Consider the following 26950-nt stretch of genomic DNA (forward strand, 5'->3'; position numbering starts at 1 on the left):
AACGCCGCCGCCTCCCGCAGGCCGGCCCGATGCCCACTGCAGGAAAGGCCCTTTCCCGGCTCAGCCCTCACCTGCTTTTCCCACGCACTTACAAGGTAATCTTGCCTATTACCGTTATTGGGGTACGGCTACCTTATTGCCCCCAGGGGCCTTGGCAAACTATAAAGGTAGGAATGTTTTATGTAAATGGTGTCTTGCACCAGCACCTAGGAAATGTTCTGATCTCGGTGGTGGTGACTATGGGGAGGGGAAGGGCTGGAACTGGGGTTCCACTGAGCTCCAACATCCGGGTTCTTGCAGTTCTGTTTCTCAGACTTTTCCTGTCCCCTTCCCTTTCTCTCCTTCCCCGCCCCCAGCCCAGCCCAAGGAGTTAATCCTAGCTTGGAAAGGTTCAGACCAGTAATGGGGCTAAAGAGGAGAGGGAGCAGCGAGGCATCCCTTTGATCCGGGGCTCTCTAAGATCTCAAAATGTTCTCAGAGGCTGCTGAATAAAAGAGGAAGTTAGGAAAAGCCAAGCATCAGGGGCAGGACCCAGCAGACAGGGAGATGGTTGATGCCCATTAATGCCTCAGTGGGCTGGAGCTCAGTTCTTTGAGAAAATGAAGCTCAACATGCTTAGCTCAGGCTAACTGACCTGATCAAAGTGACCTGACTGGAACTAGAACCAAGTTGCCAGGGAGCAGGTTGAAGCCCCATTATGATCTGTTGTTTTACTATCCAGGACCACATACCACAGGAGAGAGGATGGGTCAGTGTAGCCAGTCTATCACATAACTCTGCTGGGAAATCCCTCCAAATCCACCGGAGGAGGGAGTTAAATTGGGACAAAATGTGCCCAAAGCAAACATCCCCTCAGTTGAAGGGGCAGCGCAGAGCATCACTTTGTGAACTGACGTAGAGGTCCTATGACATGTGAAAGAGTAAGAGAGTGGGACAAAGAGGAATTTATGCCACCGCTCCATCAGGTAGCTCCCTATTTTCCCTAGTTATCCTTGTTAATGAGGCCCTAAACTCTGTTATTTTTATGCAACTGTTGCAACAAGTGCCATTGGGCATCCATTAAATTTAGTGGTCCCTAAATTCATCATCCTAGGACAAAGACTTAAGTCTGTCCACCCTAGTTACACATTTGCACTTCATGCTCGAGGGGAATACACTTGGCCAAGAGAGAGGAGATGCCCTGAGCTACAAGCTTGTAGAATACAGGAAATGTGTATTTCCTTTCTACAAGGCACATCAATATCCCTTCCTGGAAGTTAGGGAAAGGCCAAAGGAGGCCCTTTTCTACCATAAGTCTCACTTAGGGCAGGACTGGTTATGTCCTGAGCCTAGGCCAATATGGAAAGCCCAGGGGGGAATCAAGGAAAAAGGGATTGTAACCTAGATCCACCACTAACTAGCTGAGGGAGCCTAAGTAATTAATTTTTTCTCTCTCAATATCTTCTGAATTTTGAAGGGAAATGGGACCAGATAGAATTTTAGATCTGAACACAGAAAATTGTGATATAAAATAGGAAAGGAGAGCTTGGATGAGTTACAAAAGAGGAAATTGTGAAAGAAAAGGTCCTTCCAGTTGGGAGGGATCAAGGAGAGTTTCAGGCAAGAGGAAGAACCTGATGTGAGCCTGAAATGATTTCATCTTAGCAGGTAGAGAGCCCTTTAGAGGATTTACTACTGGCCTTAACTTTCTGTCACCAATTATCACTGAATAATTTTAGGAAGTCATTCTGAACATAACCAATTGACCAATCCCTATAGTTCCAGATTCCCAGCAGACCCAACAACCTGCCCTGACTACAGAGATAACCCAACCTCCTAAAGGTCTTTCTGCAAGGTCTTCAAATATTTATCTCTGTTTTAAGGGGTCATTATCACATGAAAATGAAATTATTTTCTAGCCTAATGGAAACATTCCTTTCCTTCAATTATTTACCAGTCTGATCTGAGTTCTTTTGCTAACTGACTAACACTACTCCCAAATCAAGGATTATTTGATAGGACAATTAGCATAAGTAAAAATGAACATGTCCTTTCATTAATACCTAAACAAGAAATTGAAAGATCACCACCACCAACAAAGAAAAACAAGATTAAATGCTGGGTAATGGTAGATATCAAGCTTGGCCTTGAAAAAAAAGAAACAAAAAGATAATACTCTCCCTTTTTTGCAGAGGTGGGAGACCATGGGTATTAAACACTGTATCCTATCAGACTTAGCTGTGCTGAATTACTTTTTTCCCCTCTCTTTTTCAGTATTTTAAGTGATGGCTCATTGAGTGGTAGAAGGGGATATATTCAAAGATGAAGGTATTGTTAAAAACAGAAATGTTAAACTTTTTTGTTTGTTTGTTTTTTGCTGAGGCACTTGGGGGTTGAATAACTTACCCAGGGTCACACTGTTAGGAAGTGTTTAGTGTCTGAGGCCAAATTTGAACTCAGGATCTCTTGACTTCAGGGTTGGTGCTCTATCCACTGCACTACCTAGTTGTCCCTCGAAAGTTTTTTAATTTAAAAAATATAAACCACCAGAAGAAAGCCAAAAAAAGAGGCAGAAGTTCCTGGTTCTGGTACAAACTTTCTGTGATCTTGGAAAGTCATTGTCTATTCCTGGAGCTTTAGTTTTCCTTTTCAATCTCTATGAATATGCTTGAACTATTCATTTCAATGGATTTTCTCAGTTTTCCTGCTTGTACATAACGATCACATTTTTCTTTTTTTTCCATTATTTGAAAGCAAGGACTCTATTGATTAGAGAAATGCAAATTAAGACAACTCTGAGGTACCACTACATACCTCTCTGATTGGCTAAGATGACAGGAAAAGATAGTGATAAATGTTGGAGGGGATGCGGGAAAACTGGGACATTAACACATTGTTGGTGGAGTTGTGAATTAATCCAACCATCCTGGAGAGCAATATGGATTGATGTCCAAAGGGCTATCAAACTGTATACTTTTTGATCCAGCAGTGTTTTTACTGGGCCTGTATCCCAAGAGATCATAAAAAAGGGAAAAGGATCCCCACATGTGCAAAAATATTTGTAGCAGCCCTTTTTGTAATGGCAAGGAACTGGAAATTAAGTAGATGGGCATCAGTTCATGAATGGCTGAATGATATATGAATTATGGTATGTGAATTAAAGGAATATTATTATTCTATAAGAAATGACAAGCCCAATGATTTCAGAAAGGCCTGGAGAGACTTATATGAACTGATGCTAAGTGAAGTAAGTTGAATCAAGAGAACATTGTGTACAGCAACAACAAGATTATGTAATGATCAACTGTGATGGATGTGACTTTTTTGTTATAGAATTTTATATAAAAAATTTTGTATACAAAACATATGCATGGGTAATTTTTTAACATTGACCCTTGCAAAAGCTTCTGTTTCAACTTTTTACCTCCTTCTCCATCCTTTCAACTTTTTACCTCCTTCTCCATCCCCTCCCCTAGATGACAGGTAGTCCCATATGTTAAATAAGTTAAAGTATATGTTAAATACAATATATGTATACATATTTATGCAGTTATCTTGCAGATTTAGAAAGAAGAAAAGAGAGAGAAGAAAAACAAAAATGCAAGCAAACAATAACAGAAAGAGTGGAAATGCTATGTTGTGGTCTTTCTCTGGGTGTAACTGGTTCTGTCATTACAGAGTAATTGGAACTATTTGGATCCTCTCATTGTTGAAGAGAGCGGATGTGACTTTTTTCAATAATGAGGTGATTTCAGGCCAATTCTTATAGACTTGTGATGGAGAGAGTCTTCTGTATCCAGAAAAAGGACTATAGGGACTGAATGTGGATCATAATTACAAAATTATGTTTGCTTGCTTTTTTTTCTTTCTTATTTTTTCTCTTTTTGATCTGATTTTTCTTGTACAGCATGATAAATGTGGAAATATGTTTAGAAGAATTGCACATGCAACAATAAAAGTGGATTTACACACATATACTGTATCTAGGTTATACTGTAACATATGTAAAATGTATGGGATTGCCTGTCCTCTAGGGGAGGGAGTAGAGGGAGGGAGGGAGGGAAAAATTTGGGAAAAAATGAATACAAGGGATAATGTTGTAAAAAAAATTACTCATGCATATATACTGTCAAAAAATTTTATAATTATAAAATTTAAAAAAAAGAATGACCCGAGGGCTAGAATAAAATAGCCACAATGATCTGGAATAAGTGAAAAATTTTGTTCCTTTGGGTAACAGTAGAAGTTGCTAATAACAGTAGAGTGATAATAAAAGGTAGACCCTCAAAAACAAAAACAAAAAACCAAAACAAAAAAAAAAAAAAGAATTTCACATGTTTAACCTACATTGGATTGGTTGCTGTCTAGGGGAGGGGAAGAAGGGTGAAAAATTTGGAATATAGGGTTTTGCAGGGCGAAGGAATATTAAAAACTATGTGACATGTATTTTTAAAATAAAAAGCTATTATTAAAGAATAAAGCAAGGACTCTTTTTGCTTTTCTTTGTATCCCCAGCTCTTAGCACTGTGCCTAGCAAATAGTAGGCACTTAATAAATACTTATTGATTTGACTCCTAGTGGAATTGTGTGGGAAAGAGCTAGCTGTACATTTCTGGGACAGCCTGTGTGTCCGTGCTGTCTTGCACATTAACAGAGCCAAGAACAAGCAAGGAATTATGACCTCCCTGTCCCTTCTCTACCATCATCCCCCACTCCAACCCCAGGATGAGTGCAGAATACTAACGCTGTGCCTTGGAGCTCACTCAGAGAAAGCATGAAGTTACTGAGGACAAGATCAAAAGCTTGAAACCTGAAGAGTCCAGCTGGATTTGTTCAAAGGAAGGACAGTCCTTGGCATGGCTCCAAGATGGATACTGCTGGTCACAAAGGAGATAGTGTTAGGAAAGTAATTGGTTCAGCACAACACTTCTGAACAATCTAGGAGAGGGGGCTGACTAAGTGTGGTGGAAAGAGCCTTGGTTGTAGCATCAGAGAACCTAGATTTGAATCCCTAGCTCCTTCCTGCCAGGTGACCTTGACTTAGACATTTACCTCTATAGATCTCATTTTTCTCATCTGTAAAGTGAGGGGGTTAGATTCTAAGGATCCTTCCAGCTTTAAATCTTTGATCCTATATTGGCGACAATAACCTTAGGATAAATGGCATCTCTGGGAGCAGCCAGTGTCAGGAGTGCATTGAGTCTGCTGTGTGGACATCAGCACCAAGATCTTATGGAGGCCAGAGTAGTTAAGGGCACCTGGGGCTGCCAAAGCTTCCCCAAGATCTGCAGCACCCACACAAATCCATCCAAGGTTGGGGGAGCAGAAGCCATCAATGCAGCTGTTGAGATGTCCAATGAGTCCCTCCCCCAACCCCAGAACTGCCCAAGGCCTCTGCTTTGGAAATAGAAACCCAGAGAAAGAAGTGAATTCAGCCACCCATCAATCAGATATGCTGTGAGAGTTCTGCCCTAAAAGCTCTCATCATTACTCACTCCATACAAGTACACTGTGTTCTCCAAGTGTCCAGAGCAGGGATGCTTGATTTTGTTTTGAGTCATGGATCCCTTTGGCAGAATCCATGATGAAACCTGTGGACCTCTTCTCAGAAAGACATATAGATATATATGTGTGTATATTTGCACACACAGACACACATAAAGATATATACATATATATATACATATCCTGCCCCCATATATATAACATATAAATACATATATACAATATAGGAATATATTATTAATATATTATAAAATACCATATATACTATTTATAATATATATATTATTAATCAAATATAAATACAACACATATATGAATATATATGTATATATACATACCTAGAAATAGGAGAACCTGAGTTGAAATCTGGCCTCAAACACTTACTTGCTGAGTGATTCTGGGCAAGTCACTTAATCTGGTTACCTCAGTTACTTTATCTGTAAAATGAACCCGAGAAGGAAATAGCAAACCACTCCAGTAATTCTGCCAAGAAAACCCCAAATTGGAATATAAAGAGTTGGTTATGACTAATTGACAAAACAATAACAAAAATAAATGACAAAGACATAGAAACAGATATAGAGATATAGTACTTTTTGGAGAATGCATTTTCCTATCTTCCCCAAGCTGGACATATATCAGCTACTCACAGGTCTGATCCTAATACTGATTGTACAAGGAAGATTCAGCCCACTCCATTTTTTTCTGTGTGGGCTGATTTAGCCCCTCTTTAACAGCCTCTTTAGATCAGCTGATATACTTGACTTTTCCTTCACTTCCAGGGGCTCACCATATTGGTGCCATACTTATTTTGGACATTCCATCAGCTTTATCCTTACTGTAACCTAGAACTCCAGAATTCAAGGCATCTCTCCATAGCTGGATTATAGGCATGCAACAGCACACCCAGTTTAGGATGATATTTTTAAATGCATAAAGCAAAGTACATAGGATTACAAAGAAGATTATATTGAAATGTAAGTATCAAAATATTTAATTAAAAATAAAGTTCTCAGGCTCCAGATTAAGTACTTCGTTCTAAATATTCACACCATGAATTCCACACAGAGGAAGCAAGCCCCTGTGGTTCCAAGGAAGCAAACCCCAAACTCATCTGTATCCCTCCCTCTCGGGCTGCAATTGGGACTGACTAGGACTCTCTACTACTGTATTCTCTTCTAAGCCACATTCTGCTCTCCTGCCAAAATGTACTTCATAACATCCAGACTAGGTTTTAGATAACTTAATGCATCGACCCTCGAGTCCTATTTCCTGATCCCTCTAAACATCCTATAAATTACAACCTTTCCCCATTGAAACTACCCCTGTAACAACCAGAGCTGAGGAGTATCCACGCTAGCAAATCTCATCCCCTCTAAGACCCATACCTAGTGTTCCATTCCTATGTTGCCTACCAATATAAATCCTGTTTGGTTTTGATGTGCCATCAAGAATTCACTAAACATGAAACTGGCTGATGAGACTGGCTGATGGAAACTGTGATTTCTCTTTTCTTTGTAAGTTTGTAATAGAACCTAGTCAATCAAGAGAAAGAAAGTTAGAAAGGGTCTTTGGTTAAAGATCAACGTTCCATTAGTTTAGGATGTTGAGTTTGAGACCAGACTATTAAAACCTGCCCAGTGACTTCCTAAAAAGCTAGGGAATCTTGGTCTGCAGATTGAGTGGAGTCCTCATCTGTAAATCAAGAAGAAGAGAGGAATCCAAGATGTGTACATAACTCCCTACTTCCTCACCTCTTCTATTGGTGGAGAGGAAATAGCAGAAGGATTAGGAGGGTGGTTCCCAGGTCCTTTGAAATGACTTAGCCAAGAGCTCTGGATTCATTCCAATTTCCCCACAGCTCCCAAAATAATCTTATTAATGTACTATGAGCTGTTCCCTTTTACCAACAGGATAAAATGAACTCTTCTTAGATTGGCATATAAGACCATCAACGATTAGCCTACATCCTACCTTTCCAGCCATAGTTCATATTGTTCCTCTTTGTTCCCGACTAATGAATGGTCCAACCAAACTGAACAGTACTAGCTGGTTTTTTTTTTTTTTTCATCTCCTGCCTCTGGGGATAGGCATAGGTACAGCCTGTCCCCTCATGTCAGGATTATATTGCCTGTTCTCAGCCTGTGGGAATTCTTTTGTTCCTTCAAGGCTCAGCTCAGGCAGCTCCTGATTCCATGATTGCCACAGCTCTTCTTCCTCAAATTGTCCTATGGTACTTCATCCAAATCTCTCCTTTGTCCCTATTATAATCTTCTTTGTACACAAAAAACATACTCCAATAGAATCTTGACCCCATCAGTGCAGATGGTCCCTGCAGTAATTCAAGTCACATCCCATCCATGCCTGACCATCCAGTGCCTCTCATGTCCTTGGTCTGCCAGTTCACCACAGAAACCACCTGATATGCTGAGGGACATCTTTGATTTTTTTCCTCACATATCCAGGGTGCCAGTGGAGCCCAAAGCTATTCCGTGCTCTTATCTCAGGACTAGCTCTTCTTGGACATATAGTTCTTCGATAACATTTTGTACTCCATTGTAATTATTTACAGGACAGCCACATGGCACCAAAGTGCACAGAATGCCAGCCTGGAATCAGGCAGACCTGAATTTAAATGTGGCGTCGGAAACTTACTAGCTGTGTGATCCTGAGAAAGTCACTTATGCCCATTTGCCTCAGTTTCTTCATCTGTAAAATAAGCTGGAGAAGGAAATAGCAAAGCACTCCAGTATATCTGCCAAGAAAATCCCAAGGTCACAAAGGGTCAGACAGGACCGAAAAACAACTGAACAACAAACAGCACAAGTTCTTCATTTGCAGTCTATTCGTTCACATTTGCTAAGACCTCTACATAATACTTTTTTAATTCCTTGGAGACTAACATTTCATGGCTATGACTCATAGCCATATAAAACCTGTAGAAAATTTGTTTCAAAAGATGAAAATTTATTTCTGAGAGAAATCTGGTGTTATTAAAGAGTCTTGCATTCACAATTTTCTCTTTCCCCACTGCTTAGCTCTATACTCAACTCATTGTTCATTTGCAGAGTTTGTCAAAGATAAATGGTTGGATCCATCTAACTGCCCATCATAATCTAGACAGTAAGTATTCTTCATTTACTTGGTTTTTCCTATATGGATGGCTGCACCAAACTCTATGGAGTAGTTAATTTTTTATTTTTTATTTATTTTTTTTATTTTTTTACAGATCTTTCCCCATACCCACAATGTTCTGGAGCTTGATACAGCCAACATGATGTTATCTGCCAGCAGTATCACCTAGAGGACTTCACACAATTGTAAGGATTTCCTCTTCAATGTTAACTCTGTGCTTGCTCTGCATGACAGTGGAGATCATATGCAAACATATGTTTTCTTATTGTATGCCTCGCCTGATATTAATGATCAGAGGGTCATGGAACAAAGTTATTTCTGTTACTGGGAGCAGAAGAGAACCTTTAAGTTGTCATTTTACTCTGCACAGTAGGATCTTGGTTTTTTTACATCTTTTAATAAAGCATAAGATGGTAAGGATATGATATGGAATGACACTCACAAAAGGATGGGGGATTTATTCAAAGGAAACTTTAATGTTTAATGTAAATTGTAATATAGATATAAATATTTGCAGTTGTTAATCATTTTTCAGGTTTTTTTCTGTTTGTTTTCTAGTCTTCTGGTATGTTCTTTTCTTTCAAATGCCATGTGAATCAATCTTGCAAGATCATCACAAATTTCTCACCTCCTGTAAAGCTGTCTTCTATGGACACTTGATCCAATAAATTTGTTTTCCCCACATTGTTTACCCCAGTACTACTTCTATCTTTTCTAAAAGCTCATATGAAACTGTAATATGAGTATTAATATGGTGGCTTCCCTATCCTGAAGTTGGACAAAGATGGTTTGAAAATCTTTGCAGATCTTTTGCATTTTTCTTTTTATTTTCCTCTGTTCATTTATATTCTTTAATGTCTTTAATATGAATTTATTTAGTTGGTTTTTTCAATAAATTTTCTTTAAACTGGTTTTGTCCTTCATTATTTCTTTCCATTTTATGGGCTTAAAACTGTTCATAATCTTCCATGGTCCTTCTCCATGAGATTTTACAAATAAATTTGAATGCCAAGTAATCTCCTCACTATGACTTTACTCTTTGAGCCTCTCTAGCCCATGAGAAACTACAACTATACTCTTGGTGAGAGGTGATCTTTCATCTTATCTTGCCAGATCCCAGACCTCCATGACATTTCCTAGACATCTCATCATGTCTCTCCTCCTTGTGCAGGTATGATCTTCTCCCTATTCTCCACATTTGTATTCTAGGTTCTCTTTATGTATTGCTTACCCCCTTAGAATGTAAGTTCTTTTAAAGCAAGAACTATCTTGTTAGCTTTTATTCATATCCCCAGAGCTTAGCACAGTGCGTGGAACATAAAAAGTACTTGATAAATGCTCTATCTATCATCTTCTAAATTGTGTTAAATGTGGCTCCCACATCTCTCTGTTTGACAAGTCAAGTGTTTGCTGACTAAAGCTCTTTTGTTTTTTTTCTATTATAGCAACTGATTTATATCCTTTATTGTGATTATGAAATTATCAGAGCTGGTATATATAGCCTTTCTTCTGCATATGTTCCATTTTCCAGCATGAATAACTTACGTGAAGCAATTAAGATAGAATTTTTAATGGATGTTATATATTTTTATATATTTTATTGTTTTTTAAATTTAATTTAAAAAATTTAACTTTGTACTAATTTTGATCTTTGATTCAGATAAATCGATCTGACTGTACCCAGACAGCAGATTTGGAAATGACTATTGCATCAGAACTGAGTTATTAAAATATAATCAATGTGATTTTGTTTTGCCTTTTTATCTGGTGCTAACCATGTTCAGCACCTTCTGATCTTTCCTCCAAGAAAGTATTCATGATAAATAAGTTACAAGGCTTTTGTGTAGTCTATAAGTCTTTGGCCTCTTGTTTCTTACCTATATTTCTAACATATTTCTCATCTTCCTCATTTATTCCTTCTTTTGCATTGAAGTCACTAAATATTGAATCATATATTGATTTCATTTGGAGTTTATTGAACTTTCTATAAAATTTCTTTGCCTCTTCAACTTTTGTAACAGGTATTGGCACATGAGTCCTGTCTTCTTATACCTGATTTATATACCCCTCCCTCCATCTATAGGAAGCTTTTTCTGAAACCCTTTTCTCTGTTAATTATTTTCAGCTTATGATATGTCTTATATATGTATACATGTATGTATGTGTATGTATATATAAACATATGTACACCTATTTATGCATAGTTGTTTTTATAGTGACACTCGTTAAATTGTGAGTTCCTTAAAAGAAAGGATTTTCTTTTGTCTTTCTTTTTATTATCAGTATTTAACCTAGCACCTGGCACATAGTAGACACCTATAAATATTTATTGGCTGACTGTTGATCGTTTTTGCAAATAACTAACATGACCCCTGAGATATGAGATGACCAAATATCACAAGAGATTGTTTCATATTATTTTGGGTGATTTTACAAAATTGACTCTTATCAATTGCCTTATTTACTTCTAAGGAGAAACCATGAGCCATCCTTCTACAACATTCTGCTTAATTCTGGCTTCATTTATAATGAAACTATCAAGATGTATATAATTTCATTCCTTCAGGATTACAACCACTTGTTCAAGGATTGATATTCACATTTAGAGTTCTAGTAGTTAAGCCAAAAATTTATAGATGGTCTAAAAGGCATATGATTCTTAGCAAACTCTATCTTGCCTTTATCCCAATCTTTTTTTTTTGGGGGGGGGGGCTCTCTCTTTAAAAAAAAGTTATTGTTGCTATTGTTTTTGTTGTCATTGAATGGCACCAGATCTTGAACTATATTATAAGGCAGTAATTATCAAAATTATTTGCTACTGCATAAGAAGTAGAAAGACAGGTCAATGGACTTTATTAAATTTACAGTGGCAATAAACATAATGAACTTTTATATGACAAATGTTAAGACTTATGATTTGGGATAAAAATTCATTATTTTATAATAAAAATTCTTGGGAAAACTTTAAAGCAGTATGGCAGAAACTAGGCATAAATCTTGTACCATTTACCAACATAAGGCCAAAATGGGGACATGAACTAGATATAAAGAGAGATTTTGCAAGAAAGTAAGAACATAGAACATATTACTTAGCAGACACAGACATGTGAACAATTTATAAATAAACAAGATATGGAGCAAAGCTAACTGTAAAAAGGGTAACTTTGAATATTTTAAATTAAAAAGAGTTTGTACAAATAAAACAAATATAGTCAAGACAGAAAGAAAGCAGAAAGTTGAGGAGAATTGTAGACAGTTTCTCAGATAAAGATCTCACATTTTAAATATCTGAAGAACTTTGTCAAATCTATAAGAATATGAATCATTCCTTGATTAATACTTTGTCAGATCTATAAAATTATGAATCATTCCTTGATTAATAACTGATCAAAGGCTATGAAGAGGCAGTTTTCCAATGCAGAAATCAAAATAATTTAGTCATATACAATGCTCTAAATCATTATTAGAGAAATTCAAATTAAAATAACCATGAGATATAATTTTATACCTACCAGATTGAGTAAAGCAATTGAAAGAGAAAGAAAAAAATGTTGGACAGACTGGAAAAATTGGGACACTTATTCAATGTTGGTGGAATTATGATCTGATACAAACATTTTGGAGAGCACTCAAATTATGATTAAAAAATTATGAAACTGCCTATGTCTTTTGACTCAGCAATACAACTACTAGGGTTATTTCCAAAGATGATTAGGGAAAAGGCAATAGCACCTACATATTCTAAAATATTCTTTTTTTGTGGTGGCAAAGAACTGGAAGTGTGAAGATGCCCATAAGATGAGGAATAACTGAACAAATTATGGTATGTGATTGTGAAGGAATGTGCTGTACTATAAGAAATAATGAGTTCAGTGATCTTAGAAATACATGGAAAGACTTGCACAAAATAATGAAGAGTGGAGTAAGCAAAACCAAGAGAACATTGTGTTCAGAAACAGCAGTATTGTTCTAAGACTTTGAGTAAATAGGTCATTTTTACTATTATAAATACCCAAATTAGCTGTAAAGGCCATATGAAGAAAGACACTATCTGTATCAAGAGAAAGAACTGATAAATAGAATTATGTATAGAATAATTTTACACATGTGTGTATATTCATACATATATATGTATATATTTGTATCTAACAGTGGCCATGGGGAGAGGGGGAGAAAAAAAGAAAAAAGAAACTTACATAATAACTTTGTGCTATATTTAAAAGGAATTGCAAGCTATACTGGGTAAATCTGAAGTTTCAGATGCAATCCTTTGCTTGTTTTATTCCATAAATTAAAAATAAAATAAACATTAAAATTTTTTTAAATTGTTTTCTTATTGTATTTTTATATTGCCACATCTGGTTGATTTCCCCATCTCTATTCCAATAGAATTCCTCTTTATAATAGATATTACAAACATTATATTATATTATTTGATTAATACAATTATATATATAACACATAATATATATTATATATTACATATAATTAATATTATGTTATAAGCAAAACAAATCCAAATATGAACAATGTCTGAAAATGTATGCCTCACTCCACACCTTCCATTGACACTATTTATACCATATGTGTATGTGTGTGTAAATATAAATACATATATCCACGTATATATGTATTTATTCATATGTCGGCTCCCTCATTTTAATTTCATTGAAAACAAGGATTTTATCACCTTTGTTTTTTATCCCCAATATTTAGCACAGTGCCTGGCAGACAATAGGCATTTAATAAACGTGTGTTGACTGAGTAAGTGACTATCTAGTCCACTACTCTTTTGTCAAGAGTCAGAAGACACATAACCTCAACTTTATCCTCAGCTCCTCACTCTCCTCATACCACATATCCAATCAATTGCCAGACCTCTTATTTCCCATTTCCAGAACATCTGACTTTGTTTTCTCTCTGCTCCCATAGCTCCTACTTTAGTTCAGGTACTCATTACCTCTCACTAGATTATAGCCACAAGCCTCTGACTAGTTTCCCTGCCCCCAAGTACATTATCTAGTTCATCAGTCATATTTCTGTCAAAGTAAAATCACTTAAGTGAGATCTGACCATGTAACTCCCCTACTCAATCAACTCAAGTGGCTTTCCATTGGCTCTAGGACAAAAATATAAACTCCTCTGTTTCATTTTTAAAGCCATTCACAAAGGCCCCCAAATTATCTTTCCATTGTTGTTGTATATTACTTCCTCTTTCCTCACTGAGAAATAGATAAAATGGCCCTTTTTTTATTCCTCACAAGGGACTTTCCATTTCCCATCTCTGTGCTTTTGCACTGGCTGTCTCTCATGCCTGAGATGCTCTTCCTCCTTACCTCTGTCATATCATAGAGTCTCCTTCTTTCTTAAAGATGCAATTTAATTTACATGAAGCTTTTCATAGTCACTCCAATTTCTCATGATTTTTTTTCTCCCAAACTACTCGGTATTTCCAATACAATACAATAAACATTTATTAAATGCCTGCTAGATGCTAGGCACCTGGAGATAGTTAATTAAAAACAGTTTTTGCCTTCAAAGAGCTTATAATTTATTGGAGAGAGACAGCATACAAAAGGAGACAGGAAAGTGAGAGCTGGGAGAATAGGACATCAAAAGGGTATTCAGTGAAAGGCATCTTGTTTAGTGGAGCTAAAACTGGGCAGAGCAGAGTGGAGTGAGTGGAAATGTCCAGTTTCTGCCTCCTAGAAGGAGTTCAGTATATTTTGCTCCAATCAGACAACATACCAACTCCCATCTCTGAATTTCCTTTCTGACCTCTACCTCTTCAAATCCCTGATTTCCTTCAAAATTCAGTTTACATGTGATATTCTACATACCAACTCCCATCTCTGAATTTCCTTTCTGACCTCTACCTCTTCAAATCCCTGATTTCCTTCAAAATTCAGTTTACATGTGATATTCTGCAGGAGGCCTTTCCTGACCTCCCTTTTCCCTCTCCTCATCTATCACGACTTTTCCCCCCAGTGTTGTCTCCTATTTTATAGCTTTTATATATCCATACATATATACAAATTGTTTCCACAGTTAAAAATTAAATTCCCTATTGTTACAAGGGTTTGATCTTTCTTTTCTTTTTTCCAGTAAGAAAAAAAAGTGATAAAAGGAAGAGAAAAATATATTTTGTTAATTTAAATTTTTCACCAAAATTTTAAAAGTAACAAAAGTTCTTTCACTTTGCTCTTGATATTCCTAGTGCCTCCTACAATGCCCAGCACTTTGTATTAGAGATTACTAATTGACTGGATTCTGTAGTCATGGCCCACAGGAAGGAGTAGGACTTTGAAGTGAGATAACTTAGGTCCAAATACCTGACTTGTTACTTACTGCCTGTGTGACCTTAGCCAATCACCTCACTTCTCTGTGCCTCATTTCCTCTTCAGTAAGATGAGTTGAACTAGCTGAACTCTACAATCCCTCCCAGATCTCAAGTGATGCTCCAACTATGCTCTGAATTTGTCTGGAAAAAGTCACTTTTAACACTTCATTTCTCCCCCAAAATAGTATTCAGAAAGAGAATTTATCACAAAGTATTAATCAGGTGCCAAGTGTGAAGCTTTATGGAGTTGGCAGTTTCTGAGTTATTTTGGGAAGGGAAAAAAAAAGTCAAATGAAGCAACTAGGGGATATATTGCTTTCCTTGTCTCTATAACTCAAGCTTTGTTTAACAGAGTTCGATTTTCCAACAAAGTTCACCTTTGTATTGAGCTAAGAGAGAAAAGGCAGCTTCAGGCCGACTGGGGAATTGCTAGAATCATTAATGAAACAAAGGAGCTGATGGTGGAAGCAGCTAGAGAAACTTCAGCCACAGGCAAAGAAATGGCTCTGTTGGTTTGTAGCCATCAGCCTGTATCCTTCCATCAATCTTCCCATTTGCTATAACCTTGCTGCAGCCATAAACCTATATGACAAAGTGGATAGAATGCTGAACCAGGAGTCAAGAAGGCCTGAGTTCAAGTCCAATTTCAGATATTAACTAGCTGTGTGACCCTGGACAAGTCACTTAATCTATCTGTCTCAATTTCTTCAGCTACAAAATAATAATGATAGTATGCACTTCCTATGATTGTTGTAAGGATCAAGAGATCATATTTGTAAAGCACTTTGCAAATCTTTAAGTGCTAGTTATTCTTACGCACATAAGACTACTTAATTTTCAGCACTACCGTGTTGTAGTTGGTCCTTGTCTTTGGCATTGTTCTAAGGTCTGTACAAAAGGCTAACAATTTCCAGCTAAAGCGTGGGTGCTTGTAGAAGGTAGAATGAGGATGGTTATTCTTGGGATGGATTGGCCTGGTTGGAAAGCAAAATAGGGACTGGAAAAAAACAATAGAAAGCTTAAAAAAGAAGAAGAAGAAGAAAAAGAAGCAGCAGCAATTTGGAAAATAGGTAAACTGAGGCCCAGGGAGATTAAGTGGTTTGCCCAGGGTAAGTTATTAAAAATGAGATTTGAACTCAGGTCCTCTGACTATAGCATTAGGGTTCTTTCCTCCTTCACTGAGGTTGCCCAACCAACACTTCTTTCCAGTTGCTGACCACTGAAGGAACCAGGAAAGTGTGAGATCATTCAACTAGAGAATATTCTTAGTTGTTCAAGAGAAGCAGACCCTAGAAATGTTTTCTGTATTATTACTAGTATAGTTGATAATTTTGAGTGCTTTCAGTTCCAAAGACATTCACAGCCATTATTTCACTTGATCTCTACCATAGTCCTGTGGAATGGATAAATGCAAGCATCAGCACCTCCATTTTACAGATAAATAAACTGAAACTCAAAGATTAAGAATTTTTTCCAAGGTCATTCCTCGGTTATTAAGTTGTAGAATAATAGACTCTCAAAGTGAAAAGGGACCTCAAGGTTCATTTACTAAGAATCCTCTCTGTAATCCCATCCAGACCAGGAAAATGCCTACTTTTGGGAAACTCAATACTTTCCAAAACATCCAGTTAGTTTCACTTTTAGAAAGCATTTTATTGCCAAAAGGACAATAACAAAAAAAAAAGCCTTTTTTTCTTAGATCAAGCAGCAAACTGCCCCTTTGAAATTTCCACTTATTTTTCCTAGTTTTGCCCTCAGGAACCAAACAAATAAGTGTAATCTTTCTTCCATGTAAGATTTATCATGTGTTTCCCTCTATCCAAGTCTTCTCTGCTTTGGGCTAAATTTATAGATTATAGCAGCAGCTCTCAAAGTAGCGATAGGAGATGTTTTTAAAACATACACAACAGGACCTAGTACCTGATTGAATTTGAAAGATGAGTGAAAGAAAGAATCAAGTAGAAGGCATTGCTTATGAATATGGCTATTCAAGTAAAATTGGTCAAGAATTCTCTCCAGGACTTTAGTTTGGCTTTTAAGATCTTCCCACTTCTAGCCCTATCTTATCTGACCTGCTTTTTCTTCTGTTTCCATCATTGCTGTTTATGGAATCCTAAAATTCACTTTGGTCAGCCATGAGCTGAGCTGGGGCTTGTACTTCTTCTTCACTGACTTTGGGTAGTGCGTAGGCTTTCTTTGAGCTTTTTCTGGGAGTCCATGAGACAAAAGCTATCTTCATAATTCTAAGGTATTTTAATTTCTAGTATGATACATATAGGTAGATATAACTAAGTAAAAGTTCTTTAGGTAGCAATCCTTAATAATTTTTTGAAGCAATCAGAGTTAAGTGACTTGCCCAGGGTCACACAGCTAGTAAGTGTCTGAGCCCCCCCTTATTTGAACTCCGGTCCTCCTGACTCCAGTGCTTTGCTCTAGGTATACATTAAACTGCCTAGCTGTTCAAGTCTCAATAGTTTTTAAAGGTGCAAAGGGATGCTGAGACCAAAAAGGGATATGAGAACCTCTGGATAACAGATCTAGAGTCCAAAGGTATCTAGTCCAATCCTTTCATTTTACACAAGAGAAAACTGAATCCCAGAGTGGTGAATTGGTTTTCACAAGTTCACCTAACTAGTAAGTAGCAGAGTCAAGATTTGAACTTAGATTCTCAGATTTTAAATAGAATTATTTTTCACTCTACTACATTTCCCCTAGTTCTTTCAATTGAGCCTATGTATATTAAAGTTAGGCCAGTCCCTGTATCATACTGGTCACTCTCTCCTAATCATCTCAGTTCTAATACCCTTTCCAACACATAGCACCTGAACCTGATTATGAGGGTTCCCAAAGTCAGAGGAAAGCTCAATGATTATTCAGATCTTTCTGTCTTTCTTTGCCACATCAACTGGAGGGTGTAAAGGCTAGTCCCACACTTTCTCTGTAACTTAGTCTGCCATTAAGGCCTCCCAATTCCAACACCAATCAGCCTGCCCTAGTCCTCCTTCTGCCTCCACCATTGTTATCTATAGCGACCCAATTCATCTTGGTCAGCCTTGTATATAAGTTAAGTTTATACTTGATTTTCAATCACTTACCTTTCAAATCTAATCAGGTCCTGTTGAGTATGTGTTTCTAAAACATATTCCATTGCCATTCCTCTGGTAGAGGCCCTCATTGCCACCTATTTCAAAACTATCTCAATAGTCCTTTAAGAATTTCCCCTCCAGAGGAGGGAAGGGCAAGAAGGAAAAAAATTTGGAAGACAAAATTTTACAAAAATAAATGTTGAAAACATACATGCATTTGGAAAAATTTTTTTTTAAATTTCCCTTCCCTTTGCTCTCTATCCCCTCCAGACCATTCTTCATAATATCCATATGTGCTGGAATATTCAATTATTCCTCTTCTCAAAAGTCTTCATGGTTCTGTACTGCCTTTTAAGAGAAATTCCAAGTCTTCTGCCTATCATTTGAGGTTCTCCAAAACCTGGCAGTCATCCTACTTTTCTAATCTTATAGCGTTAAAAAAAATTTATGTTTATTATTTTAATTTGTCTTTCTTCTTTGGTCCAGACTTGTGATTTCATTGGAACAAGAAACTCCTGTGAGGACGCTCCCTTTGCCGACTCAGACCAGCATCTGTTGCAACTGATAGCATTGAGAAGGGCACCGATTTGCAAAGGATTACAAAGACAATGGGTGACAGAAGATGGACTTGAACACAAACTCTGACTCTGGTACTGACTCTTCCCACTATGGCATGCTGCCTCCCTCAAGTTTTATTTCATATTCATTTTCTCTGCTCCCCAAGTATCCAGTATGCTCTCAGTTCTACAAGACTTTGCTCAGATTGTTTCCAACACCCATCAGTCTCCTTTCCCTCTCCCAGACCTTTGCTCGTTAAGCTCCTACCCTACCTTAAATATAGGTTTTTGTTTTGTTTTTTTTAAACTTAAGGTCAGTAAACTTAATTTTTGTTAAAAAAAAAAAAAAAAAGTTTTGAAAACTGTATTTCAATTCACTTTATTGTCTCCCTTGGTAAGTCTATACACTTTATTTTATGCACTTAAAAACATTATTCTGAGAAGGGGTCCTGTTGAAGGAGTCTCAAAACAAGGTCAAGAACTCTGGTTTTAAATTCAACTCAAAATGGATATGAATGCTGGATCTGGAAATCGGAAAACTGGTGTTCCATTCAGGTCTTAGACGCTTACTAGGGATATGAGATCATGAACAAGTCAATTAATCTTTGTCTTAGTTTTAGGGAATAATAATAGTACCTGCCTTCCAGAGTTATTGTGAAGATTAAATGGGATATTTGTGTAGTGCTTAGCATAGTGCCTGGCACATAGTCACCACTCCAGTATCTCTGCCAAGAAAATGGATCATGGAGAGTCAGAATGAACAAAACAAAACAAATGAATAATAACAACATTAGATAGTAATAATCTCCAAGATACTAAAAAAAAAAGAAAGAAATTTACTTGATAACTTTATTACATATTTAAAGGGAACAGCAAGTTATATATCATAGATTTGCAATTGCATGTAAAGTCATTTTTTATTGTACTTTGTCATGGAAACTCTTGTTTTATATAAATTAAAAATTAAATTTATAGATTAAATATATATTATATTTATTATTATTAACTATATATTATATAGAAATATAGATTATAGATTTAAAAAAATACTTTATCTAACCCTTAGTATATCTGAAAAGCAGTCTTTTGGCCTTTGTTCGATGACTTCCAGTAAGAGAGAACCTGCAGTTTACTATAGTGTCCCCTTTCATTTTTGGACACCTCTATCTTAAAGGGTTTCCTTACATCAAGCCTAAATTTGTTTCTGTATGATTTCCACTCATAATCTAAGGTCTACCCTCTAAGACCAATATACATGGAGTCCTTTGGATACGTGAAAAAAGTAATCATCAAGACCCTTCAACTTTTTTTCTCTAGGGCATTTATGATGAATACTTTTCAGACTGCAAATGATACAGTTCATGAATTCATAAAGTCACAGATCTAGAGAAAAAAGGGTTTCCAGAGATCTTCTAGCATAGTTCAAGAAAAAAGCTTCCTTTAACCAATTCTCAGATAGCTAGCATTTATACAGTACTTTAAGATTTGCAAAACACTTTAGGAATATTATCTTGTTTTACCCCCATAAACAACTCTGAAAAGTAGCTGCTATTCCTCCCATTTTACTGAGCAGATAAAGGTTAAGTGACTTGCTCAGAGTCATGTAGCTAGTAAGTATATGAAGCTGAATTTGAACTCAGGTCTTCCTGGCCAGGCCCAATGTTCTATCTACTATGCAACCTAATTGAACTGAAATTCTTATGTAAACTTCAGAATTTTTGCCAGCCTGGTTGACATCCTCTGGGCATTCCCCCAGCTTTTCAATGACTTTTCTTTCCTACTATCATGCCCAAAATTGAATCTGATCCTCCAGAAACAGTCTGATAAGGCACAATATGGCGATACTATGTCTCTACTCCCAGAAACCCTGCTTCTCTCATACTTAAGTCTTCATTAACTTTGCTGGCTGCCAAGTCACTTTGTAATACTCAATCCTTCAGACAAACAGTGGTCTGGCCAACATCCTTCATACTATGCTGGTGAAGGTAATTGAAACCAAGTATAGGCTTTATATTTGTCTCTATTAAATAGTGTCTGATTGGGTTCAGCCTACTATTACAGCCTCTTTTTCAATACTGACTCACTCAGTATGCTAGCTATCCATCTAAGTTTTGTATCCCATTATTATGTCATAAGCATGTTGTGTATGATGAAAATGTGAGTCAGCATAGATCTCTGGGACTCTTCACAAGAGACATCATTCTAAGGTGATATTGCTTACAATAAAGGGACAATAATTGGTTTTTTTTTTTTTTATCTAGTCAATCAACTAGCTCAAAAATCCATCTAACTACTATTGTACAATCCTTACTGCTCCATCTTTTCCATATGAATAACAGAAAAACCTTCTAAATAACTCCAACATTTACTATTTCTGTCTTTCTTCATTTGTGCCAATTCTGCACATAATTTTTATTTAAGTATTTAGATGCACTATAATTTGAGGCATGTATGTTTAGTATTGACATTAGTTCACTCTTTATGATATCTTGTAGCAAAATGTAGTTTCCCTGTTTATTTCTTAATTAAATCTATTTTTGCCATTGCTTTGTCCAAAATCATGATTTTTACCTATCTTTTTAACTTCAGCTGAAGCATAAAACATTTTGCTCAAGTTCTTTATTTTAATTCTTGATGCATCTTCCTATTTCAGTATATTTCTGGTAAACAACACAATATTGGATTTTGTTTTCTAATTTATTCCGCTATTCTCTGCCACTTGTAATTGTGTTCATTCTATTCACATTTGTGATTGTGAATCATATATTTCCCTCCATTCAATTTTCTTATACTTTTCCCTCTCATTGTTTCCTGTCATTTATTAGTCAGAGTCAATCAACTTTTATGAAGCACCTACCATGTGACACATACAAGTACTGGGGATACAAAGAAAGATATAAGATAGTCCGTGTCCTCAAAGAGCTTATAGCCTTATAGAGAACAATATGATAAAAAAAACAGAAGAGTAAAGGCAAAATGGTGAGGAAAGAGAGGGTTTTCAGTACAGGACCATGATGAAATCCAATAGCCAGGATGAAAAATTATCTGAGGAGGTGTGAGGTTTTATCTTGCAGGATGATAAGTTTCTAGAGATCATGAGGTCCAGGAGAGCACCCAGGTGGGAAATGATGAAGTGAAAGCAGTAGGTACCTTCCTTAAATATGAAGAATCTAGGAGGACCTCTACAATATCTACCCTGCACCCTCTCAAAACAGGGGCAGGCGCTGATGAAGGGGTATGAGTTTATGATGTTTATAAAAAAGAAGGTGATGAGAAACAAGAAGTGAGCTCAACATCAATTCTCTCAATTTGATGTAATCTGCTTCTCCCCTGACCCACTTTTCTTTCTTTGATCCCAAATCTAGGAATGGATTCTTATAATTTCTTTCTTTTCTTTTAAATCCTTCAAACTCTACCCTCCTTAGTTTGTTTTGCTTAAAATTCTCCCTTAGTTTACCTTTCTTCTTGTTACCTCCTTTCTCTGTTCTTCTGTTGTCCTCTGAGTGAAATACATTTGTACCCTTTTGTGTGTATGTATATTCTTATCTCCTTTGACCAATTCAGATAAGAGTGAAATTCAAGTTGCTTAATCCCCCATCCCTTCCTAGTTTACATACTTTTACTTGGATATCCCAGTTACCCTCTCCCTCTTCTTCTCCTCCACCCCAATATACCTTTTCTATTTCCTTTCCATTCTTTTTAGAATATATCAGAAACATTCCCAGACGCTCTAATTAGATTCCTTCTATAACCCCTGATGATGATGACTTTATCAGTTGTCTCTATTAGAAAGTAAACAGTTTATCCTTGTTATTTTTTTTCCTTTTGTTTGCTCATGTTTCCTTTTCATATGTCTCTTGTCTTCTTTATTTGTATTTTAACATTTCTATGAAGTCTGGGCTTTTCACCAGGAATGCTTGGAAGTTCTTTGTTTCATTAAAGATCCATTTTTCAATTTGCTGGATTATGCTCATTTTTGCTGAGTAGGTTATTTGTTGAATAAGCCTATATCCTTGGTCTTCTAGAATATCAAATTCAGCCTCTCTCTTTTAAGGGTGGCAGGTAAATCTTGTGTGATCTTATACACACACACACACACACACACACACACATATACATGCTTCTTGTTGTCTTATGGAATCACTAATTTCTATTTGGTCCATTTAAATTTTCAGGCAACTTGATGCTTACATGAGATTTTGTTGCTGTTTTTTTTTTAATTTTATTTTGCCAAACATACGTAAGGTTGGTTTTCAACATTCATGTTTGTAAGATTTTATATTCCAAATTTTTCTTCCTTTCTTTTTTCTCTCTCCAAGATAGCAAGCAATCTGATAGAGGTTATATAAGTATATTTATACTTATAAATATATTTCCATTCTTGTCATGCTATGCAAGAAAAATCAGACCCAGAGGGGAAAAATGTCATAAGAAAGGAAAAGCACATAAACAAACAAGGTGAAAATAATATGCTTCAAATCATATTCAGGGTCCATGGTTCCTTCTCTGGATGTGGAAGGCATTTTCCATCCCAAGTCCATTGGAATTGTCTTGGACTTATACATTGCTGAGAAGAACAAAGTCTAACATCATATAATCTTACTGTTACTGAATATAATGTTCTCCTGGTTCTGCTCACTTCACTCAGAATCAATTCATGTAAGTCTTTCCAGGCTTTTCTGAAATCATCCTGCTCATTTCTTATAGAACAATTATATTCCATTGTATTCATATACCATAACTTATTTAGCCATTCCCCAATTAATGGTATCCATAAAATTTCCAACTCCTTTGCATGAAGTTTATACACTCTTATGGTAAGCTTTTAATTTTCTGATTTCTTTATTCCATAGTTCTATTTTCCTTTCCCCCCCCTTAGAATGCTCATTTGACTTTTAGAATTATCTTTAGCTTTTCATTTAAGCTCCTACTTCATATCTTTCAAGAACTTTGCACTTGTAGTATTTTTCTTCGAGGTTTTGATTGTAGATGTTTTAGATTTCTATTCTTTTCTTCTGGGTTTACATCTTAAATCCCTCCTGTCACCAAAACAGTTTTATGGGATGGATTCTCTTTTTATTTTCTCAGTATTCCAACTTTTTTCTTGACTTCAGACTATATACACGAGGGCCAACTTTTCCATTTCTAGAGAGAATGGGCTGAGCTTGTGTCCTGTTGGATTTTTTCACTACTTTCTTGGAGTATTGAGCATTATGTTAATTCAGGATTTCAGAGCCAGATCAGGTTAGCAGCTTATAAATTTTCAGTACTCCTAAATTAATCCAATCACTGCCCTTCTGGTTTGAACACAGCAAGTTTCTGATGCTTGTTTGAGTCTGAGGAACACACTTATGGTTTTGCCCCTGGTTTGAGTTACAATAGATTATTAAGTGGATTTAGCCAATTTTAGCTAGTTGTAAAGTATTGCAGTTTCAGCGGGAGAGTACTTCAGGATTCCCTTTGGTAGGAGATTCTTGTCCTAATTATTCTAGTTCAGGCTTCAGAATTGGCTGGCAACTAAAAATGAGACTCAATGCTGCTCCTTGGGTCAGAGCCACACAACTATTGTTTGTTTTTTATCTTTGTCCTCATTCTGTAAACAAACTAGGACTTATGTGCGTTCCTTACCCTGGAATATCATCCTTAGGTATAGTTTCCTTAGTCAGCCCTGGATTTGTGACTTAGAACTGAGTGGTGAATGACAGAATTTCAAGGGGGCATCTTTTCCCATATGCTTCCCAAGTTTACGTCTGGGACCTCTTTTCTCTGGCACATATCCTTTCAGTAATCTTCACACTGTAATGTTTTACTTGGCCCAGTGGTATATGAACAGCTAGATCTCACCTCCAGTTTTTATTCTTGTTTTTGCAAATTTTTCTATCTCTATGCTTACTTGTTTTGGAAATGATTGATGAATTTTCTTGGATTTTCTGATCAGGATTCAGTCTGGTTTATTTTCTGGATCTTTATGGAGAAGTTGTGTTGGAGATCTAGACTGTACTTCTTCATGCTACATCACCATTTGAGTTTACCTCTTATTCTTTCCTTTCTCAAGAAATTCAGTATCTGACTCACAAGTTTCCTTTCTCTCCATCCCAACTTTCTATCAGAAAACTTTAGGATATACACTGTATTGCTATTCCCCTCAAAAACTCAAGTCTTCAATCTCCTCAAATCCCATGCCCTAATTTTTTTTTGGCCTACCATAGCCATATGAGGAGGTGGTCATACTTTTGCTTTGGGCATTACCAACAAATATTCTACATTTATAATCAAGAATTCTGAAATGTTTCCATCTGACTCTAACCTTTTGATATTCTCTCTGTCTCTGTTTCTCTCTGTCTTTCTCTGTGTTTCTGTGTCTTTCCTCTCTCAATTTATTCACCTTCACAGTGACCTCCATTTCCTCTGTCCCTAAGTGCTTTCCCAAACCATCACCAGGTCCTCTGCTCTGCCTTTACTTTCTTCCCTTCCAAATCTTAAGTTCACAATTAATCAGTTCAACATTACATTGTTCTCTTAATCTCAAATTGCCTTCTCCTCTGTCCTGCCACTGTTCATGTCTGTCAAATCTTAACCCTGAACTACTCCTTCCACTAACTTCACTGCTTTTCCTTATAACATGCTGCTGGATAATGCTGTAGGAAGTCATGCAACTAGGTTGACTTGGTCCTCTATAAATGAATGTTTCATCACTATTAGATCCCCAATACAAGGAAATCCTTTTACTTTTCTCTATTTTACTCTCTCACAGAGCCTATACAAGTTATTTTAAACCTTTCCTACTTTTCCCAACCCTCTCACAATATTCTTTTCCCCATCTTCTTGGTAGATAATCTTGCCTCATACTTTATTTAGAGAACAGAGATCATTTGTATTGAACTCCCTCTTCACTATTTTATTCAGCAATCCTTAAAGTCATTCCTCCATTCTCCTACTATTCTTTCCTCCATTTCTTGCTATCTACCAACAAAGCCAACTGTTCTTGTTCCCATCCTTCCTCTTCTATTTCCTATGGATCAGTCTATTGAGTCACTGGAACCTTTGATTTAATGTCCAATAGAGAACTTGCAACATCACCTCAAAGCACAAGTTTCCTCAGGTGGCCCCTCTTAGCCCATTTTCTGTCATGTGCCTTGGAGGTGTATCCAAATTCAGTCCCTATTTCAAAGGCATTTCATATTTTCTTATATGTGTACATGTTGTTCTCTCTAATAGAAGTCATCTCCCTGAGGGCAACAACTGTTTCATTGTTGTCTTTATAGTCACAGTACTGAGTTTCTGGGTCATAGAAGGGTCTTCATTAATAATGATTGATTCACTGACACAAGAGCTTTCCTCATTCCCATAGGTAAGAGTTCTTTTCATTTTGAAATGACTTTGTACTTAATTTGTATGCATGTTGCATCTTCCCAATAGAGTATAATCTTGAGAACAGAGGCTTTTTTTTCATTTTTGGGGTATTTTCATCATCTATCAAAGTGCTTTGCATAAAATAGGCATTTAATAAATGTTTGTAGAATTGGATTTGTTGATATTAGTCCCCCAAATGTCCCCAACTCCATATTATCAGGAGAGATTCCCCTTCGCCCCCACATACTCATATACACACACCATTAAAACAACCATGTTAGGCAGCTGTCCCTAATCTAGAGATTATAAATATAATGTCTAGGATACAATATCATCCAAGGGATTTGGGAATAATGTTCTCTTTCCTCTGGTCTGTGAAGGTATAGAGGATAATCACAGAATCTTAGAATCTCAGAACTAGAAAGGAATTCTGACATCATCCTGTCCAACTCATACCTGAGCATGAATTTCCTTCAAAAATTGAGTCTCGACTTGAACACCTCCATCGAAAGTGAATTTAACACCTAATCAGGCAGCCCATTCTATTTTTAGAAAGATGTGATTGTTAGGTTCTTCTATATTTTGACTTAGAGAGCCTAAAGAAGCATGGAGCTTAGTAAAATTTCAGTACCAATATAGAACAAATCTGCTGGGTTCAAGATAGCCATGAAGACTCTTTGGGACAACAAGCTGTTTTCTCCACTACCCAGAGAAAGGACTTTCCTTATCTGAAGGGATCTCAGTTGTACAGATTTGTCCCTCTGCCCCTTCTCTCCATCCTTAGACAATGGAGTAGTTGAGAAGAGGGAAAACAAGAAATCCTTCATTTGCAGTCCTGGAACAAAAGCCACTACTTGAAGCCAGCAAGCTTGTGGTAAGTTCAGGGCCCCAGGGGGCAGGGGTCTTATTTCCAGAAAAGAGGAAGCCCAGAGAATGGTCTCTATGGAAAGAATCCATGACATCAGGGGCCCCTGGAATCTCTGTGCTTATGGCTC

The 26950-nt window shown here is 36.7% G+C and overlaps 1 long non-coding RNA gene across 2 annotated transcripts; it reads left to right on the plus strand.

Moving 5' to 3' along the window:
- Positions 1-765: 765 nt before the first annotated feature.
- Positions 766-18862, plus strand: LOC141553581 (uncharacterized). Of its 2 annotated transcripts, none has more exons than XR_012485534.1 (3): positions 766-965; positions 8714-8804; positions 18532-18862. It is a non-coding gene; the product is annotated as an uncharacterized LOC141553581 (long non-coding RNA). The 2 variants fall into 2 exon arrangements; XR_012485535.1 differs by lacking the exon at positions 766-965 and adding an exon at positions 8548-8607.
- The last annotated feature ends 8088 nt before the right edge of the window (positions 18863-26950 follow it).

The sequence above is a fragment of the Sminthopsis crassicaudata genome, chromosome 2, assembly GCF_048593235.1.
Source record: "Sminthopsis crassicaudata isolate SCR6 chromosome 2, ASM4859323v1, whole genome shotgun sequence".
Lineage (NCBI taxonomy): Eukaryota > Metazoa > Chordata > Mammalia > Dasyuromorphia > Dasyuridae > Sminthopsis > Sminthopsis crassicaudata.